At 37.5% G+C, this 18,176-nt stretch overlaps 1 pseudogene across 1 annotated transcript; it reads right to left on the reverse strand.

Annotated features, from left to right (window-relative positions):
- Nucleotides 1-8,848: 8,848 nt before the first annotated feature.
- Nucleotides 8,849-9,337, reverse strand: LOC100362366 (40S ribosomal protein S17-like; annotated as a pseudogene). The gene has a single exon (XR_015683491.1). The product of XR_015683491.1 is annotated as a 40S ribosomal protein S17-like (transcript).
- Between the last annotated feature and the right edge of the window lie 8,839 nt (nucleotides 9,338-18,176).

Below are 18,176 nucleotides of genomic sequence, written 5' to 3' on the forward strand. Positions count from 1 at the left end.
TTCAACAAAATCATGGAAGACAAACTTTTCTAACCTACAGAAAGTGATGCCTACAAACAGACAAGAAGCTTACAGAACACCAACCTTAGTCGACCAGAAAAAAAGGATCCCTTCACCACATAATATTTAAAACACCAAATATAAAGTAGTACACAAAGGAACACACACACACACACACACACACACACACACACACTACTATTCTTACTACTACTACTACTACTACTACTACTACTACTACTACTGCCAACATTAAAACAACAGGTATCAACAACCATTGTTCATTAATATCTCTCAACATTAATGGATATAATTACCATATGAAAGAACACAAGCTAAACGAACAAATGCAAAGGCAGGATACATTATTCTGTTGCATAGAAGGAGCATACCTCAACATCGAACATGCAGTATAGATATTAAGAACCAGACAATATCTCAGAGTAATAGGCTGGAAAAATATTAACTAAGCAAATGGATCCAAGAAGCAAGCTGGTATAGCCATTCTAATATCTAACAAAATAGACTTTTGACTAAAATTATTCAAAGAAATTGGGAAAGATATTTTATAATTAATTTTTAAAATCCAGCAAGATGATATCTACTTTTTTTTATTACATGAAACCTTTATTTGTTGATGAATTCATTTGATTATATTTTAAATCTGGCTCACTTATTTCATTTTATAGTAGGGTTATAAACCTTTCATGAAGTACAGAGACATCTCTGTGATTTTCAGTCAAGCTTTATTGAATGTCACAGCTTCTGAGATTATATGGTTGTATACAGGCATAATCCGCAAGATAATATCTAAATTCTGAATATCTATGCCCCAAATGCAATGGCCCCCAGATTTGTTAAAGAAATATTTCTAAAGTTTAATCACATATTCAAGCCAATGCGTTAATGGTCAAAGACTTCAAACACCCACTCTTACCAATGAACAATTCATCCAAACAGAAATTAAACAGAGAAATAATTAAACTAATGATGAGTCAAATAGATTTAACAGATATCTACAGAATATTTCAAAAGAAAATAGCTTCTTTTCATCACCTGAAGGAAACTTTTCCAAAGCTAGCCATATCCTGGGTCACAGAGCAAGCCTATAAAATACGAGAAAACTAAAATGAGCCCTTGTATTTTATCAAGCTATACAACAACAGAAACAACAGAAACCCATAAACTCATGGAAGCTGAACTACTCAATTATCACTGTTTCAAAAAGAACTAAAGAAAATAAGTATAGACTTCCTGAAATTCATTGAAAATTACTGTACAAAATGCCCAAATTTATACGACACAATGAAAGCAGTGCTAAGAAGAAAGTTCATAATGCTAAGTGCCTTCATAAAGACATTAGTGAGATCTTATATTAGTGACTTAACAGCACACCTGAAAGCTCTAGAACAAAAAAAGAGGCAATCATCCCCACAAGGAGTACGTGGCAGGAAATAATCAAACTCAGGACTGAAATCAAGACAATTGAAACAAAAACAATACAAAGAATCAATAAGACAAAAAAAAATGGTTCTTTGAGAAAAATCAACAAGATAAGAAAAGAGCTCAACTAACTAAAAGTGAGCTCAACTCACTAGAACATCCAAATTAAAATCAGAAACGAAAGGGGAGATATAATAATAGACACAAAGGAAATCCAAAGAATTGTTGGATATTACTTCAAAACGTTGTGCTCCATAAAGTTGGGAAATCAGAAAGAAATGGACAATTTTTTTAAAAAAGAATACCAATATTAAATCAAGCTCAGATAAACATTCTAAATAAAACTATAACCACTAAGGAAATAGAAGCAGTCATTAAATGTCTCCCAACCATAAAGAGCTGGGGGCCAGAATGTTTTAGAACACAGTTCTACCAGACTTTTAAAGAAAGCTAATATCAGTACTTCTCAAAGTAGAAACAAAAGGCCTATTGCCAAATTCAGTTTTTGAAGACACAGTCACTCTGATTCCTAAATCACACGAAGACTCAAAGAAGTAAAAGAATTTCAGACCAACTTCCTCATGAAGATAGATGCAAAATGCTCAAGAAAAAGAAAAAAGAATACTTGGAAACCAAATTCAAAGAGCACATCAAAAAGATCATCCAACATGATCAGGTAGGTAGGTTTCATCCCAGAAATGCAAGGCAGTTCAGCATACAACTATCAATGTTATCCATCATATAAACAAACTGGTTGGAAAAAATTGCATGATTATCTCATAGATGATGAATAAGCCATTGATAAAATCCAGCACTCTTTCATGATAAAAGTCTTAGAGCAATCAGATGTACAAGGAATATATTGCAATATAACTAAAGTAGTATTCAGCAAGCCAATAGGCAATATCAAAATAATTGAGGAAAAACTTAAGGCAATTTCACTAAAATCAGGGACAAGGGACAAGGTAAGTCTGTTCAATATGTTTGTGTCTTTAACATAGTATTTGAACTTTTAGCTACAGCAATATGACAACTAAAGAAGATAGAGGGGATACAAATTAGTAAGAAAGAAATCAAAGTATTACTATTTTCAGAGTATATGATAGTATCCAAAATTCTATCAGAGAACTCCTCTAGGTGACAAACAACTTCAGAGAAGTGGTTGGATATAAAATTAACTGAAAAAATTTAGTAGCCCTCCCATACAAACAATAAATGGACTGAGAGAAATCAGTGAAACAACACCATTTCCAATAGCCACAGTATACATTGGTGTAACTCTAACCAATCAAGTGAAAGACCTGTGTTTTAAGAACTTTAAGTCTTTGAAGAAAGAAATTGAAGAAGATGTATCAGAAAATGGAAAAATCTCTCACGTTCATTGATTGGTAGGATTGACACAGTAAAAGTGGCCATCTTACCAAAAACAATCTATATATTTGATTCATTCCTTATAAAATTTTCAACACATTTATTTATACATTATGGTATATTAACACACAACTTCAAATGAAAAAACCCGAAAAATAAAAACCCAAGGTATACAAAACAATCCTGTATAAACAAACAAAAAACAAACTTCTAGGGGTATCACCATACCTGATTTTAAGCTCTACTAAGAGCAATTGTCATAAAAACTGCATGATACTGGCATAAAAACAGAAAGGTTGACCAATGGAATTTAATTGAGACCCAGAAGTAAACCATTACACTTATGGACACAGCTTTTGACAAAGAAACCCAAATTCTGCAATGGAAAAAAGAAAACATCTTCAGTAAATGGCCCTTGTCTGATTAGATATCTGCGTGTAAAGAATGCAAATATATCCATATCTATCACCCTGCACAAAACTCAACTCTTACTGGATCAAAAACCTCAACATAAAACCAGATACCCTAAACCTGGTAGAAGAGAGAATGGGAAATAGTCTCGAATGCTTTGGCACAGAAGGCAACTGCCTAAACAGAACACCAACAGCTCAGGCACTATGATCAACAATTAATAAATGGAATCTCATGAAGCTGAAAAGATTCTGTGACAATGACAAAAGGACAAAACTGAAGTTTATATAATGGGGAAAAAACTTCACCAACCCTATTTCCAACAGATATCCAAAATAAATAAAAAACTCAAGAAACTAGAGGTGGATGGATACAATATTAACTGAAAATATTAGTAGTCCTCCTATACAAATCATAATAATTGACAAACAAAATATCTTAATTAAAAGTTGTAGTATAGATCTAAATAGAAAATTCTCAACAGAGGGATGTCTAATGAAAGAGATACACTTAAAGAAATGTTCAACATCATTAGTCATCAGGGAAATGCAAATCAAAATATTGCTGAGATTCTGCCTTACACTCATCAGAATGGCTAAGAGCAAAATAGTCAAGGGACAGCTTATGCCAGAGAAGATTTAAAGCAAGGGAAATATTCTTCCATTGCTGATGGGAGTACAAACTTTTAGTTACTTCAGAAATCAATTTGACAGTTTCTCCGAAATTGGGACTAGTACTATTTCAAGACCCAGGTATAACACTCATAGGCATATACCCAAATAATGTTCTACCATACCACAAGGACACTTGTTCACTTACGTTTCTGACAGCATTATTTGTAATAGCCAGAAACTGGAAAAGTCCTAGAAGTTCCTCAACTGCAGAATCGGTAAAGACAATGTGGCACATTCAGACAATAGAATGTTACTCTGCTGTTAAAAACAATGTTGCCATGAAATTTTCAGGAAAATTAATGGTGCTAGAAAAGATTATCCAGAGTTAGGTAAGCCATACTCAGAAAGACAAACATGCCATGTGCTCAGTTATAAGTGGATATCAGTTTTAAAGTAATGATCAACAATCTACAGAACAAAAAAATACTAAAAAAATAATAACAAGGAGGGCTTAAGGACGTTGCAGGAATCCTACTGAAGAGAGGAAATAGAGTAGTCATTGTGTGTGTATGGGTGCAGGGAGGTGGGATTGAATAGGGTGGAAAGTGGAGGTGGGAATAAGAGGGAGTACTACGTCGGTATAGGACAGAATGAGAAAATATTGAGAGGGACAACTGGAATAAGGGAGTGTTGATGCCCCATGCCCGCACCGAGAAAGCCTGCAGGATTAAAGAAACACACACACACACACACACACACACACAGAGGTTATTCGTGTCAAGCCAGAAGAGGAAGTGGCTGCTGTAGCTTTATTCACCAAATATATAACCCAAGTTCACCAGGTAGAAAATGACTGGGAAGCACAATGGGAAACCGTGGTTTGAGACTTCAGTAACAAAAGACCTTACAAAAGACCAGAATTAACTAGGGAGAAAGACCAGCCTAAATCTCAAAGACAAAGGCCGAGAAGACAAAAGGCAGGAAGGTACCACCCAGGTGTGTAGGTACCAGGCTTGACTGCTCCTTTGTTAGGAGCGAAAGGTTTCCACATGCATCAGAAGGGCTCAGCAGGGGTCAAACCCTGCAAGAGACCCATATGGGTCTGACAAGGGAGGTGAAACATTGCAGGGGACCCAGGAGGCTCTGACAGGTGAGTAGAATCATCTCTGGGGGAAAAAGCTTGAAACCTACCAAAATGAAAACCCTGAGCATCTATGAGAGTGACCCTAGCTAAGACTCCTGGCAGTGGTGGATATGAAACCTGATATGGCCATACTCCAGAACCAGCGAAGACTTCTAATGAAGGTATTGACACCATTCAAATCACCTAACCTTTGACCTGAAATTTGTCTGGCCTACAACTTGTGAAGGAGTAAAGATGGAGCAGAAATTGAAGATAGTGCTAATCAAGGACTGCTCTAGATTGAGACCCATGCCATGAAAGGAAGCTTATTCCTGACACTATTAATGATATTCTGATATACTTGCAGACAGGAGCCTAGCCTAATCCTCATGAGAGAGGCCTCTCCAAGCAACTGATGTAAACAGATGCAGAGATGCATAGCCAACCAAACATTAGTAGGAGCTTCGAGAATACTGTGGAAGAGAGGCAGAAACGATTGTAGGTGTCAAAGGGATCAAGGACACTGTAAGAACATCACTACTATGTAATCAACTATCCTGGCCCATAGAGGCATACAGAGACTGAACCATCAACCACAGAGCATTCGTTAGTGTGGGGCAAGTGGACCAGGCCGCCAGACAGAAGAACAGATTAGGTTCAGCAAATCCTGGGACATCTCAGAATTGTGAACAGAAGGAGTGGAGTCAGCTCCTTGCCAAGCTTTACTCATTCTGGAACATATAACTGTGATACCCCACTGAGAGGACCATTGCAGCCATATACCATAAAAACCTGGAGTTCTCCATGCTAGTAAGGTATCTACTAAATCATTATGGAAAACACTGAAAACTTATATCTCCCCAAATGGAAAAGTCAAGGAGAAAAATATAAATCCTGGACAAATAAACCCTAGCACAATTAAGTAAAATGGCATACATAACTTCAACAGATATAGGCAGATCAATAAAATTAAAGCAGTAACAAAAAGCCCTCCCCCGATAGGAAAAAGACTGAGAGAGGACTGACTTTATGTTCCATATTATGTTGTGCATTTAAGAAAGAGAAAGTACTCCTACTCTTCAAATATTTCAAAAAATAGAGGACTGGAAGAAGGCTAAATAGCATGCATTGCCTCAGTGTCTAAAGTGATGTATTAAAGAAAGAAAGAACTTTGTACTCATGCTCATGATGAATATAGTTACAAGGCTTCTTAGTAAAACACTTGCATATTGAATTTGAGAACACATTAAGATCATAAACGATGTCTGAAATGCTGAAAGTGTAAAGACACAGAGGAAGTGTAGGGAGCCGTATTGGATTTGGGCCTGGTCCCTTTGTGACTGTATGGCTCAAAATGGCTACATGACTCTGGGCTGTATGGCCACAGATACTCACCCCTAAGATGACTGCCATAAAGTCTTGAGATTGTTGAACAAAAGCCTCTCCCATGAATTTACAGCACAGGAAGATAACCCGAGCAAATACGAGACATCTCCTGAGCAAACACGAGGTGTCTCCACCGCATGACCTCTTCACCTCCTGCTATCAAAGTACCCTTGTCCCTCCTTCCTTTGTGTTTCACAAAGGTTACTCCCCCTACCTGAAAGCCTTAAAAGCTGTAATGCTCACCCCAATAAACGAGACCTTGACAACAGAACCTTGCTTGGTCTCCTTCTTTTCTCCCCGCCTTGACACTCAGGTAGAGCTTCTTCGGGACCCTGAATAACTGAACCCGCTGGATGGGTCAAGGAAGCTCAGCCTGTGCAAAACAAGGGAAATGGAATCAAACCAGTAATTAAAATTAAAGCAAGAAATCACAGAATCATCAAGTAAGCAGAAAAGGCTGGTAACAGTTTTGAACACTTTGTGAGTGATAGACATCCTGGAAGAAATTAGGAACAAAGGGAGCATGCAATATAACAAGACTATATATGACCAACTCAAACTTCTATATATAAGTAGGAAAAATTGAGAGCACTTCCTCTGAAATCAACAATGAGACAAAGGTTACCACTTTACCTATTTTAACTCTGTGCGGGTGCTTAGAGTTTTAACTATAGCACAGACTGTTAGTGTTCATTGTGTAAGATGGTTGTATTATCAAGATGTATAAATTGAAGAGAATTCTCATCAAAATTCTGTGTGTTAATTCTCTAGAATTATAAAATACATTTTTTAAATTAGAAGTACACACACACACTAAAGACAAATAAGAATAATTTACAAATATATTTATACTACAAAGTTATGATAAATATTGGCAAAGAAACAGAACTAACTGGGCTATATAATGAGTTTAAGGCCAGCCTGCATAATTGGAAAAAACTATTTCCAAATAGAAAGGTAAAAAAATGGCTGGAAAGGTGGCACTGTGAAAGCATTGTGAACCTATGTTCAAGTTCCTAGAACCCATGTGAAACCCAGACATGAAGAAAGTTGATTCTTAGGTATTCTCTAGCTATCCAGCCTATTAAAATGGGGGACGTTAAACTCAGAGAAATACTATGACTCCTAGGGAATAAGGAATAGAGCAGAATGTCTGAGGTACTCCTCTGGCCTCCACATGCGTACACATTGTTCACTCACAAACACAATCAAACAAATATTATTTTTAAGTGGAAAGGAAACTAGAGATGACATTCAATGGCTGAAAGCTTGCCTGTTTTGTGTGAGTTTCTCGTTTCCAGTTCCCATGCTATCAAAGAGTTTACCATAGTACAGAGACATACAGAGGGAAGTAGTAACTTTTGTTCTGGAGGTTCTAAAAAGGAATAATTTAAGAAGGGCAGTGGTGGTCCACACTTTAACCCAGCAGTCAGGTGGTAGAGTCATGCACATCTTTGAGATTGAGGCCAACCTGGTCTACAGAGTGAATTCCAGGGCAGCCAAGGCTACACATAGAGACTCTGTCTTTAAATAAACACACACACACACACACACACACACACACACACACACACACACACACACACACACACACATATACACACACACATACACACACAAATTTAACTACCAAAAATATATAGGTGAAGCTTGTTATACATTTGTGTTTATTTCATTAATATTGATTTAAAACCTGAAAAGCACTCCTGTTGCAGAGTCTGATTCTTCCCTCTAATTGGGGCAAAGCCCATTTCCAACCACTCACCTCTCTGGGTTTCTGATCTTATCTGAGTCAGCTTCTTTATGGGCAACTTTTATTGGACTTTTTTATTGAGTCTTTTCAACACAGATTCTTAGTGTTTGTCAACCTTTAAACCTCTTAGTTCAGTGGAGGTCCAATAACCTCAAAAGCTACTTGGTATGGTCACATTTTTCTACCTTAAGCTTTGAACTTCTAAGTAAGGGCAGGATCTGCTTCCTTGTATGTGTTGGTCCAGGAATTATATTGAAAATGCAGTCTGCAACTATTAACTCAACAGTCACTCTGAGAGAAATTCCTTTGTGCTCAATGCAGTCAGAGGAACTAGAGGAACACTAATAATCAGGCTGGCTGAAAACCAATCTTTTACATCTAAGAAAACCTTTTCCTTTCTTCTTAAGGAAGGGATCAGTTCCAGAAAAGACAAAGAATCAAAATATGTCATGATTTATCTTCACAGAATGAATACAAAGCTGACTTAAAATATGGTCACAAAGATACTTACAAATGTAGCAGAGAGGAAAGTGAAATAACATTTTGTATCCAGCTGCATGTCATTTACATTTTTTCTTCCCTAAATTTCAGACAGAAAAAATGAATTTCCACCTAAAACAGGAAAATGCACCGGAAAGTGACATTTTTCAATTTCATATGGCAAACCAGGGTTAACCTGAAAAGTACCAGCTGAGATGGCCAAGTTTTTTTATTTTTTTAATTTTGCTTTTTTTCTTTTATTGGATATTTTCTTTTTTTTTTTTTTTTTTTGTTTTCAGGTTTATTGAAAATATGGCATAACGGATTAAACAGCTCCACGTGGTGTTTTGAAATTCATCCCAACCGTAGGCTGAGTGACCTGGAGGTTGGAGAGACTGCCAAAGTCCAGAAGCTTCAGCATTTCCTTGGTGTCAGGATCTACCTCAATGATCTCCTGATCTAGGGCTGAGACCTCAGGAACATAGTTATCTCTCCTCTCCCTCTCTTCTTCCTGCAACTTGATGGAGATGCCTCTCACAGGACCTCTCTGAATCCGCTTCATCAGATGCGTGACATAGCCGGCTATCTTGTTCCGAAGGTTTTTGCTGGGGATGATGGCGATCTCCTCACACACGCGCTTGTTGGTGTGAAAGTCATTACCCAGGCGCGTGTAGTACTTCTCGATGATGACCTGGGCCGCCTTCTTCACAGTCTTGGTGCGAACGCGGCCCATGTTGACGGGTCTCGGTAAAAGAGGCTGGATATTTTCTTTATTTACATTTCAAATATTGTCCCTTTTCCTGGTTTCCCCTCAAGAAACTCCCCATCTCTCTCTCCTCCCACTCCCTCCTGCCTCCCTTCCCTTGAATTCCCCTACATAGGTAAATCAGCCTTCACAGGACCAAGGATCTCTACTCCCATTGATACCTATAAGGCCCATCTTCTGCTGCATATGCCACTGGAGCCATGGGTCCCTTCATGTGTACTCTTTGGTTGGTGATTTAGTCCCTGGGTGCTCTGGGATATCTAGTTGGCTGATACTGATACTGTGGTTCTTCCTATGACATTGCAAACCTCCTCAGTCCTTCCCTGAACTCTTCCATTAAAGACCCAGTTCTCAGTCCAATGGTTGACTGTGAGTATCTGCCTCTATATTTGTCATATTCTGGCAGAGCCTCTCAGGAGACAGCGATATTAGTCTCCTGTCAGCATGCACCTCTTGGCATTCCAAATAGTGACTGGGTTTGGTGAATGCATGTAGGATGGAACCCCATGTGTGGCATTCTCTGAATGGCCTTTCTACAGTCTCTGCTCCACACTTTGTATTTCCTACTGTGAGTATTTTTATTCCTCCTTCTAAGAAGTGCTGAAGCATCCACACTTTAGTCTCCCTTCTTCTTGATCTTCATGTGGTCTGTGAATTATATCTTGGGTATTCTGCGCTTTGGGGCTAATATCCACTTATCAGTGAGTGTATACTATGTGTGTTCTTTTGTGATTGGGTTACCTTGCTAAGGATGATATTTTCTAGTTCCATCCATTTGCCTATGAATTTCATGAAGCCATTGTTTTTAATAGCTGAGTAGAACTCCATTGTGTAAATGTACCACATTTTCTGTATCCATTCTTCTGTTGAGGGACATCTGGGTTCTTTCCAGCTTCTGGCTCTTATAAATACGGCTTCTATGAACATAGTGGAGCATGTGTCTTTGTTGTATGTTGGAGCATCTTTTGGGTATATGCCCAGGAGAGCTACAGCTGTGTCCTCTGGTAGTACTCTATCCAATTTTCAGAGGAACAGCCAGTCTGATTTCAACATTGGTTGTATCAGCTTGTAATCCCACCAACAATGGAGCCATGTTCCTCTTTCTCCACTCTTGCCAGCATCTGCTATTCTCTGCGTTTTTGATCTTAGCCATTCTGACTGTTGTGTGGTGGAATCTCAGGGTTGTTTTGCTTTGCATTTCCTTGATGACAAAGGATGTTAAATATTTTTAGGTGTTTCTCAGCCATTCAAGATACCTTGGTTGAGAACTCTTTGCTTAGCTCTGCACCCAATTTCTTAAGAGGGTTATTTGGTTTTCTGCATTCTAACCTCTTGAGTTCTTTATATTTATTGGATATTATCCCTCTATCAGATATATAATTGGTAAAAATCTTTTCCCATTCTGTTGGTTGCCATTTTGTTCTATTGACAATGCCCTTTTCTTTACAGAAGTTTTTCAATTTTATGAGGTCTCATTTTCTGATTGTTGATCTTAGAGCATAAGCCATTGGCATTCTGTTCAGGAAAATTTCCCCTGTGCCCATTTGCTCAAGGATCTTCCTCATTTTCTCTTTTACTAGATTCAGTGCATCTGGTTTTATGTTTAGGTCCTCTATTTACTTGGCCTTGTTCTTTGTACAAGGAGATAAGAGTGGATCAATTTGCGTTCTTCTAAAAGTTGACTGCCAGTTGAACCAACATCATTTGTTGAAAATGTTGTCTTATTTTCACTGGACTTTTTAGCTCCTTTGTCAAAAAATCAAGTGACTCTATGTGTATGTGTTCATTTCTGGGTCTTCTACTCTATTCCATTTATATATCGGCCTGTCTCTATACCAATACCATGCAGCTTTTACCACTATTGCTCTGTAGTACATCTTGAGGTTAGGGATGGTGATTCCCGCAGAAGTTCTATTATTGTTGAGAATAGTTTTTGCTCAACAGGCTTTTTTTGTTATTCTAAATGAATATGAGAATTGCTCTAACTCTATGAAGAGTCGAGTTGGAATTTTGATGGGGATTGTATTGAATCTGTAGATTAGTTTTGGTAAGATAGCCATTTTTACTATATTAATCCTGCCCATCCATGGGCATGGGAGGACTTTCCGTCTTCTACAATTTCTTTCTCCAGGGACTTGAAGTTACGTTACTTTGACACTCTCATTAATATTTTAATTTAAAAGATCCTGTTAAAACCAGAAGGAACTGTAATGGCTGAAAATAATTTACCCTATGTACGTGTAAACCATTGCAGTTGCAAAAACTAGGAACACGCTCCTGGCTGGTGCTGTTCCCAGTTGTATTTTTCAGGTCTTTCTGTCTCTCTATATATTTTCTTATAAAACATAAGATATTATGCTAACTAGTTGATTATGATTTTTATTTATGACTTCTAGTGAAATATACACACTTAACTTTTACAATAGGAAAAGATGAAGAGGAGACAGGCATTACTTAGTAATCTAGAGAAAAAAGAAAAGTGTATTATTCACAGTGAATAACTGATAATTTTTTTTGAAAACACAGAAGAGAATCCATAGCAATTACACCACCCACTCTCAGAGTCATTCATCCAGTGAAAGAGATAGTAATAATCACCAAGGCAACTAGAAAACTAATGAGGGACAATAGCATCTGGATCTAAAATATAAATTGTTATTTACTCTGGGGTTTAGAGAAGTCATAATAAGACTTGAAGTAGATCTTTCAAAATAAACAATCTCATGTGTTCTGTAGAGAGTTCTGCTAGTAGAATGCACAAACATGAGGACCTGAGTTCAAATCTGTAGCACTCCCAACAAAAACTGGGCCTGGTAATGCATACTCATATTTCTAAAGTTGAGATATTTTTATGGAATCAATGAGTTCCCCAAGTTCAGTGAGAGATCTTGTGTCAACAAATAAGGTCTAGATCAAGAGAGAAAAAAACCAAGTAATTGCCTTCTTGCCTCTCTACACATAGAGATACAAGTGCACACATGGGTTCTCAAACAAACATATCCATTCAACAAGTACGTGCACACACACACATGCTTTCACATACACAGAATGAGAGAGGGGGCATTTATGGTTAAATAGTTGAGGGAGAACATAGCACTTGACTTATTATTTGGGTTCTTTGTGTGTTTTGTGGGGAGAGTTGGGCAAGAGAAATCTTAAGAAGCAACTTGGTACATTAGAACAGTGTATTTGAAAAGCCTAGAAATGAGCCTCACTAGGCACGTTATCTTCCATTGCCCACTTCAAATCACTACAGCAGAATAATTATTTTATTAAAGCAATTTTGACTTTTAAAAAAGTCTGTGTTAATCACCATTGGCTGCAAGAAACTTCACGGTTAAGGTTTGAGATATGAACCGATCTATAGGTATAGCAGGACATCATTAAGGCTTGTTTGTAAAACTGTGTTAATTTAGCAGAATAATAGTAGTGGATTCTCTCCTAAAGGTATGTCTAGGCATGGATTCTTGGCCAAATAATAGTACCAGGTATAAGTTTCATCTTGTTGAGCAGGACTTAACTCCAATCGGAAAGCAGTGTGCAATTCTTATTAGGGTTGTCATTAATGTACTGAAAGGGCTTTACAATTGGGAAAAGTTGAGATTAATCTTGTCCTGCAGTATGTATAGCAAATTTCAGCACTATGAAATGTAGCCTTTTGGAATGAAGCATCCAGGTCAGTACTCATTTTATTTTTCCATGTTTCCAAAGTATATTGAATCTTCAGCAATGGTGATTTTTATCACGACTTAAGTTGATTGCACGCATAGGCACAATGAAAGTAGGAAGTGAAAGTGTAGATATCAAGTGTTTGTCAAAATGCTATTTTTATTTTTTTCCATTCACAATCCATCTCCTTTAAAGTTTACTTGCTCTGAAGTTACTTTCTAGCCTTAGGCAGAAGAGTGCTAGTGCTAATAAACACAATTCTAAAATCCCAAGAATAAAAAAAAAAATCAGTCTCTGACAGACTTTCAGTTCTTACTTAAAAGTCAAGGAATCAGGTGGATTCTGAAGAACAAAACTGTCAAACTTAACACTGACTTTTTCCAGTAAAAGAGAAAAGGTCACCAGGAAAGAATGCTTATATTAAAATTGATATCTAGAGCTCATAGATCTAAATGTGGCTCTAACCTTTTACAAAAATAAGCACAAAACAGTATGATGAGGCCCTCTTTTACACTTTCCTCTTCTATCATCACCACTGCAGTGAAAATGTCAGAGACAATATATGGACATTAGTTCTTTTCTAAAGCTTAGACTAGGAAAGATAGAAGAAAATGACCAACATGAAAAATAAAACATTTGATGATGCCCTGATTTTTGGCATGGAAATGATTTTGTGTGTTAGAGCTTATATCAGGTTAGAACTAAAAATGCAATAACATTATCAGCAATGTTGAGTACAATCACAGTTGGAACTTAGTGATGACCATTGTCATTTATCTGGTGTCCCAGGTATGTCTATATTCAGATTATCAGGCTAGTGGTACAGAAATGAGTATGTGCACAACATTTACTGATTCCCTGGTTCAAACATAAAATAGTCATTACTCATTGCTTGCCATATTTTCCACCATGATTTCAAGTACTTTTTATGAGAATTTATTTTGTAATTTATCTTTACAATTGTTTACTTTATAGTGGCTCATATTCTGTACTTATCTTCAGCAGAAACAAATATGACCACAAACATTAATATAATATGAAGTATTAGAGATTCCAAGAAAAGACTGCACAGAATCTCCAGTATTGAAAAGTGTTTTATGACTTACTGGTTAAAATTGGAATGTGGAGAAAATGCTGCATTAATTTAACTGGAAAGTGTTTCAAGGACACAAGGTATGTCATCTTCTCAATGCGTTATAAAGGCTGAGATGGAGAGATGAAACAGAGAGGGAGGGAGTATGGGGGTCGGTAGGCCAAAGGCACACTGACAGTTCAAGGAAGCAATTCATTCTGGAAAATATGGTAGCCCATCTCTAAATGGTAACTACATAATGAGCACGTAGATGATGATGCTTTATTAAAAAAGACTGCACACATATTATGGAAATAAGAGAAAGGATAGAAGAGGAGGTAGATGGGGTGGGAGAAGAAGAGTATTAAAAAGGAAGAAATGGGGAGGAAATTTTTTCTTCATTTATTCCAATATAAAAATCTAATGACAGCAATTATTTCAAATTTAGAAAAATATATATACACATACACATAAATACATGCATACACATATATACATATACTCATAAGCATACATATGTAGATATTCATACCTACATATACACACACACCTATGTCTAGTGCAAGCCTTTAGAAGAGTTTTATGTTTGAAATGCTGAGTTTATTTACCATTTACTGTCATTATTATTTCCAGTTTTCTTGTGGTAATAGCTGTATTTAGGGCTTGGCATAAGATAAGCACAGGTTACTACCAAGCTACCTTTCCTCAAGTTGTCTGGAGCCTTCAAAACATTTTATATACTTGTGACATAGCAACCATTAAAGTCATAGTAGTTTCTTCTCCAGAATACGTAAAAGCAAAGACATTCTATGTTGAATTAGAAGGATAGGAGTGGAGAATAAAAGCGATTCTGTGGCTTCTGGAAGACAAATTCCTTAAAGCTTTATAGCCAGCTAGATGTGTCTTGTCCTAAGACATAGGAACAGGGAACACTTGAGAGTTTGGGTTGTCCACTTAGAAATGTATAAAGTGTCATTTATTTTGAAACAGCAGAGGGGTTGGGGATTTAGCTCAGTGGTAGAGCGCTTGCCTAGCAAGCGCAAGGCCCTGGGTTCGGTCCTCAGCTCCGGGAAAAAAAAAAAAAAGCAAGTTGAAACAGCAGTATTTTAGCCATTTGGAATCTAATTTCAACTGATAATGACCTTGATGCTAATTTTAGCATAATTCTCACCTTGCTCATTTCCTCATTGAATTCATCCCTCTCAAGTATATGAGTAAAGTAGAAATATGCAAAAGACAGAAGAGTATTTCACTTTGAATTTGAAAAATCACTTTGAATTCCAAGTATCTTTGATGAGTAAAAGACTCCACAATATCTCTTATCGACTGGATGTGCATTCCTCCTGTTAGAACAGGATAAATGGAGGCATTGTGAAAATAAATGAGGAGACTGACCTATTCAGAAACAGATTGTCCTTAATCAGAACAATGAAGAGCAGCAGTCTCTCTAGAGAAGTGCACATGGTATAGGAGGCTTCAGGGGTTTATAGAGTGAAAAGATTCCATCTGGACTTCAGTCTCCCTGCAGCCTCAAAGTGATAAGTAGCAACAGAGCTTGGTAAGATGATCATGTCAGAAGCTGCCAGGATCCTAACCACCCCAGCAGAAAATCACTGAAGTCAACGTTCCTGTACTGAGTTTCTCAGCTCACCTGAGGTGTTCATGTCATTAACCGTTCATCTCCTATCATAAATTCATACCTTGAACTCTTGGCCTCATAGGATAGATTTTTTTATAGGCAATGTGATTATGAGAGTGAATATCTTATGACTGGGATTAGTGAACTGTGGGTATTCGTACAGTTATAATGCTAGGAAGTAAACCACACAAAGAGAAAAGTGCAGAAGAAGTGGTAAAGGATGTCAAATGGACGTCTCTGGTTTGCATTGACTCATAACAGCGAATAACACAGACAATTTAATAACATATTGGTAGAGTGAAATATGGTAAGTGGAAGTATTTACATGAAGGAAATAAATAAATTTTCCGTCTGTCTCTACCTTCAGAGGCAGCTTTAAAATATTTCAAAGACCTTACCAATTTCTCTCTGTGGTCCTTCATGGTACTTCTACTTCTTTATCTGTGATGACATATATGAATCTGCTGCCCTATTCCTAGAACTACTAATTGGCTCTTCAATTTGTTTTCTCTTTTTAAACCCATGTGGTGAAATCTGTACATTTCTTAAAATACTAAAATTTGCCTGGTTCTTGGTTTCACATTGTGACCCAATTTCTTTGTTTAAATGTATTTTTTCTTAGCCAGTCCTGGGCTAATAATCTGTTACTTCTTTCTCGATGCCCTTGATCCTTGAGCTTGCTTATTCTTACCAAGAAGTAATTGAAAGGTATTTTCTTTTTTAAAAATATTATTTATTTAATGGATATGAGTACACTGTAGCTGTCTTCAGACACATCAGAATAGGGTATCAGATCCCATTACAGATGGTTGTGAGCCACCATGCGGTTGCTGGCAATTGAACTCAGGACCTCTGGAAGAGCCCAGTCAGAGCTCTTTTTTAATTTTTTTTAAAAAGATTTATTTATTTACTATATATAAGTACACTGTAGCTGTCTTCAGACACACCAGAAGAGGGCATCAGATCCCATTTGAGATGGTTGTGAGCCACCATGTGGTTGCTGGGATTTGAACTCAGGACCTCTGGAAGAGCAGTCAGCGCTCTTAACTACTGAGCCATCTCTCCGAACCCTAGTTTTTTTCCACAACGAGATTTTTAATTTTTCTCTGTTGGGGAAGAGATTTCAAGGGTGGAGGATGGGTATGAGGGGAGAGAGATGAGTGGGATTGGGGTGAAGATTACAAAGAACCAATAACAAGTTAAGAAAATATTACAATACATCAAACCCAGAATAGAACCCTCATGACAGCTAATATCATGATGAAATAAGAATGAAATAATTATCTATTGTTTCCTAATTTCCCATCTATAAAATAAGTATTAGCCATTTGATGCAAACCCCTTAGCCCACAAACAGAAAAAAAGTATATTTATTAGACCATAAAGGTTGTGGGTTTTTTTTCCATCTTTACTAAATTGGGTATTTCTTATTTACATTTCAAATGTTATTCCAGGCCAACATCCCCCTAACCCCTCCCCCTCGCTGTCTATGTGAGTCTTCTCCTCCCCATCTTTCCCCCATAATGCCCTCCCTCCAACAATCTTGTTCACTGGGAATCCAGCCTTGGCAGGGCCAAGGGCTTTTCCCTCCACTGGTGCCCCTACTAGGCTATTCATTGCTACCTATGAATTTGGAGCCCAGGATCAGTCCGTGTAAAGTATTGTGGTAGTGGCTTAGTCCCTGGAAGCTCTAGTTGGATGGTATTGTTGTTCATATGGGGTCTTAAACCCCTTCAGCTCTTTCAGTCCTTTCTCTGATTCCTTCAACGGGGGTCCCGTTCTCAGTTCAGTGGTTTGCTGCTGGCATTCGCCTATTTACTTGCCATATTCTGGCTGTGTCTCTCAGGAGAGATCTACATCCGGTTCCTGTCAGCCTGCACCTCTTTGCTTCATCCATCTTATCTAGTTTGGTGGTTGTATATGTATGGGCCACATGTGTGTCAGGCTCTGAATGGGCGTTCCTTCAGCCTCTGTTCTAAACTTTGAGGCCTCTCCCCTGCTAAGGATATTCTTGTTCCCCGTTTAAAGGAGTGAAGCATCCGCATTTTGGTCATCCTTCTTGAGCTTCATGTGTTCTGTGCATCTTGGGTAATTTGAGCATTTGGGCTAATATTCACTTATCAATGAGTGCATACCATGTGTGTTTTTCTGTGATTGGGTTACCTAACTCAGAATGATATTTTCCAGTTCCATCCATTTGCATATGAATTTCATAAAGTCATTGTTTCTGATAGCTGAGTAGTATTCCATTGTGTGGATGTACCACATTTTCTGTATCTATTCCTCTGTTGAAGGGTATCTGGGATCTTTCTAGGTTCTGAGTATTATAAATAAGGTTGCTATGAACATGGTGGAGCATGTGTCCTTGTTGTATGTTGGAGCATCTTTTGGGTATATGGCCAAGAGAGGTATAGCTGGATCCTCAGGCAGTTCAATATCCAATTTTCTG

This window comes from Rattus norvegicus, chromosome 3, assembly GCF_021556685.1.
Source record: "Rattus norvegicus strain SHRSP/BbbUtx chromosome 3, alternate assembly SHRSP_T2T, whole genome shotgun sequence".
In the NCBI taxonomy this organism is placed as follows: domain Eukaryota; kingdom Metazoa; phylum Chordata; class Mammalia; order Rodentia; family Muridae; genus Rattus; species Rattus norvegicus.